Source organism: Rhineura floridana, chromosome 13 (assembly GCF_030035675.1).
Source record: "Rhineura floridana isolate rRhiFlo1 chromosome 13, rRhiFlo1.hap2, whole genome shotgun sequence".
NCBI classification, from domain to species: domain Eukaryota; kingdom Metazoa; phylum Chordata; class Lepidosauria; order Squamata; family Rhineuridae; genus Rhineura; species Rhineura floridana.
Window position 1 is genome coordinate 10,791,190 of NC_084492.1, and position 4,434 is coordinate 10,795,623.

At 43.7% G+C, this 4,434-nt stretch overlaps 1 pseudogene; it reads right to left on the bottom strand.

Moving 5' to 3' along the window:
- Positions 1-2,770: 2,770 nt before the first annotated feature.
- LOC133369480 (5S ribosomal RNA) lies at positions 2,771-2,889 on the bottom strand (annotated as a pseudogene).
- Positions 2,890-4,434: the final 1,545 nt, after the last annotated feature.

The following is a 4,434-nucleotide window of genomic DNA, read 5'->3' on the forward strand; positions in this document are numbered from 1 at the left end:
AGGGCCTGAGTTGCCCTTGGAAGAATAATAATTAACATTGCTACAGTAATTATGAACTATAAAGGAGATAATAACCAGAAAATAAATCCTTAAAATACACTGGAGTGGGTGGATTTTTGTTGTTTTGTGTGTGTGTGTGTGTTTGCCATTTAATTTTAAGTATCTCTATGAAGAGCTCTTTAAATCTTTCTCCCACACATCTGAACCCTGAAATAGCATCCCTGAGAACAGATTAATAGAAATTAGAGATAAACGCTTCAAGATGCAACATTTTATTAGCTTAGTAATGCACCTTTCAGGAATATTCCCAGGCAGGAAGAAAAAGGGGCATATTATTTGGCTGGAAAGTGTTTCCCCCCCTCTGCTTTAACAAAAGAGTTGCAAATGGAATAGACAGGTGTGGAATGAAGTAGCAAACTTCCAAAGGCTTTGTGATCTTTGCAGAACCTCCTGTTAAAACAGCCACTGAGAATCATTGTGCTAAACTTCCGATGCTAAAGATTGGATCTTCCATCATCACCCATTAACAATTCCAATAAGCTTCAATTAGAAAATACAGATCTGCAAGAAAAGAAGGGAGAATGGATGAATCAACATGATGGCAATGGGTGGAACCAGAGACTAACCGTTCTGGAATAATCAATCCAAAATAAAGACTACCTTGCTTCAAATTTCACCCTCTCTACCTCATATTGGAGTTCCCAAATTCTATGCAGGTCTACTCAGAAGTCAGCCCCACTGGGTTTGATGGGGTTACTTTCAAATAAGTATAGAGAGGATTCATTTTTATCAGTCAATCCAAATTGAGTGCTTAAAGCCATAGGCCATCATAATACGACAATAAAACAGGAGGAACAGTCATAATACAATTAATGTGATAAGAAATAAAACAGAGTTGCACATGAACCCATACAAAACAACTTAATTAAAAGGTGATGGTCTGTCGCCCTAGATTGTGCCATTCTGAAAAGCAAGTGAAAGCAATTCCTTTCTGACTTTAGTGATACTCACAGACATGCGGCAGAAGCAGACCAATTTGTTCTCAGATGGGGACTTCTTTCCCTCAAGCCATACAACCAGGAAAACGGTTTTTGTAAAACAGTTTTATTTGTAGCAAATAAACTACTGCCTCTTACAATTGCTCTGAAGCTACATAGAAAGAAAGTAGGGGGAAATCACTTTTAAAAGCTAAGAAAAATAAGGAAGAAATTAGCAGTAAAGAGGCGCTCTGGTGAGACTGAAGTATTGGGGCAGCTCAGTAGGCATCTGAGGCCACATAAAATGAGGTCGGGGGCAAAGTTGCCCACCTGTAGTCTACTGTATAGAATAAGGGCACTATCCAGCCAAATCCCCCAGGAAGGACAACTCAACATGACATTTATTGATGTGATAAAGCTATCAAACACCTTTCCGTTAAAAATAAACAACTCAAGGTAGCTTAAGACCATTTTAAAATATAAAACAATGTGCCAATCTGAGATCACCCCCATCACTTCCAGCCGAGAAAGTGGGGCAGCGGAGGTGAGCAGTTCACCAGGAGGATCCCGAATCCGGCCTGAGCACCCAACAGAAGATACAAGCACTCTTGGCTGGTATGCAAACAGACAGGAAGCATGGAGGGAGGGGTGGGGTGAACATTTTTCAGACAGAGGCTTACATTCCCATCTGATCAAGCTTCCAAAGGGGGGAGGGCACATGCCAGTAATGCATGGGGCCAGAAGCAAAATTGGGGAAAGAAATGAATTTACCTTTGCACAGTAGGCTACTTTTTACACACGCGTGCACACACGCACACATGCACACACGCACACATGCACACACACACACACACACACACCCTCTATTCTCCATCTAGGCAACCAAGAGGCATGATCAGAGCTCAAGGGGACATTCCAGCTGGGGAGGGAGGGGAACACTCAAGGAGGGTACGAAGTAGGGATGGTGAGGGGTGTAGCCTGGGAAGAGTGGGTGTGGCCTCAGGAGAATCCCAGGGGCCAGGCAGAGAGCCTGGAGGGCTGTATCTGACCCCTGAGCCCCAGCCTAAAAGTCTTTGCTGTTGCTGAACTGAGTAGTCAGGAGGGCCCAGCTGGGAGAGACTAAGAGGCAAACTAAATATGCTTGTCTGTTGCATAATCTGGCTTGAGGCAGCTCACTTTTCTTTCGCACATAGTGGGGAGGGGAGGGGCTGGATGGGGTTGTGGAACGGGGAGAAAGACTTTAACCCTGACATCAATGGGAGTTTTCCTCCTACTGTGAATAACAGGTGGAAGGCTGACTCCACTTGGGACCATGGTGGAGGCAAAGGGTTAAAAAGCCTCTCTCCCGCCATGCCATGCTCCCCGCTGCTGGCTAAAGAGCTACTGGTGGATAGGGAGGGAGTTCATCAAATGAGGCGTTACCATCCACCCATCCATCTTTGCATGCAGAACGTCCCAGTTTCAATTCCTGGCATCTCCGGGTAAAGCAGGGAGGGACTCCTGCCTGAAACCCTGGAGATGCCTCTGCCAGTCAGTGTAGGCAGCACTGAGCCAGACGGACTGATGGGGCTGACTCAGTATAAGGCAGCTCCCTATGTCCCTGACAGCCACCCATATCCCCTCCAGAGGCGGGTTTTCCGTGCAGGTTCCTTTGGGAGTGGGTGGTGGTGGTTGTTATATGCCTTCAAGTCAATTATGACTTATGGCGATCCTATTAATCTTATATATATATATGAACATAGGGTTTTCATGGTAAGAGGTATTCAGAGGTAGTTTACCATTGCCTTCCTCTAAGCCTACGGCACTTGGTATTCCCAGGCGGTCTCCCATCCAAGTACTAACCAGGCCTGACCCTGCTTAGCTTCAGAGATCAGACGAGATAGGGTGTGTTCAGGGTAATATGGCCGTACACTTGGGAGTGGGTAGACCTTCCGATACTCCAGTCTCCGAATGTGCATTCAGTTTGTTAGGTTGGGGGCAGTAAAGCAAGAAATATGTTTGTGCTACTTTAAGCGATGATGTTCTAAGAAGGCACAGCTAGGATTTGCTGACAGTTCCTGTAGGCTTTTGAAAAGCATTGTCCAAATGAAGAAGGGGGTGGGCAGAGGGAGTGTAACAAACATCCTCTCCAAATTCTCCTCCACAGATTCTTCTGGATGGGTGTATGTCTAGCGCCTGAGAAATTAATTGGCACCAGCAACTGCAAAACCTCTTTCTTTCATTCAGTCATCCTGCGCTAGTAGTTACCATGGCGGCAGGCACAATGGCCACTTATCCAGAGAGACATCGGCTTACATAAATATGACTCCCTTGCACTGAATGAAGGCAATTATGCTGCTTTGATTTGCAGCTGCAGACCCGAGCACAAGACCTGGATGCTTGACCAGGAGATAGATTAGCATGTTAAGAAGCAAGGTCTGCAGACTTAATGTCCCCCACCACACCCCTCTGATGGATTTTGTTCAAGATCTTGGTTGCCATCTTTTGCCTTATTGTGGTGGTTTGATGCCTATTCTTTCTCGACAGACATATTCATTATTAAGAAACAGGCTTCTCTGTTTGATTACATTGGCTGTGACAATCCGAAGGCGCCACTAAATGATTCCCTCCCACACACACGTTCATATTTTTGGACTTTTGTAACATTAAAATCTTGCTCGATATATAATTTCTGAAATACAGAAAAGATGCAAAAAGTTGTGGTGGTGCTCTTAAAGGGCTCTCTAAATGTTGCCTATGCTTCAATCTGAGGAATGTCCTTCCTCAGAGCAAGGCCTTGTGGGAAAGGTGGCCCAGATAATATCTTTTTAAAGTTTCACAGTCTACTACTGTTCCTGTTGCTTCAGCAAATATTGCTTAATATTTAATGGCAGTGAACAATATTTTGAACAATATTTCCATTGGCAAAGCAGCTCAAGCACTTTCTGAGGCCACTTCACCCACAATGCCTCACTCTGAGGGAGGATCCTTCCTCAGAGAGCAACGCTGGGGGTAAGACTGCCCAAGATAGTCTAGGAATGCCTGTGCAGCAAAAAATAAATAAATACATAATTTAAAAAAAAAACTCGGGGAGAGGGAGAGTAGGCTCGTAATGATGGCCACCAACTTGGAAGGCTTTAAAAAATGATCACACAAATTCATGGAGAATAAAGCTATCAATGGCTATTTGCCATGATGGCTGCGCATTACCTCCACTGTCAGAAGGAGGATTATTATTATTACCAACATCATCAACAATATTTATTCGTCACTTACTATATAATATGTATCAAAGTGACTTAAAAGTATTTTAAACAAGAAAAAAGAAACCACATAAACATCAAAGGAAATAAAAAAGTATCATTTACTAAAAGCACTCATGCTGCAATTTTATAAAAAGGACAAATCCTCTGTTACCCTACTAGAAGATGAACACCAAAACAGGCAAGGTCATCATACTGTATGATCCCAATTTAGA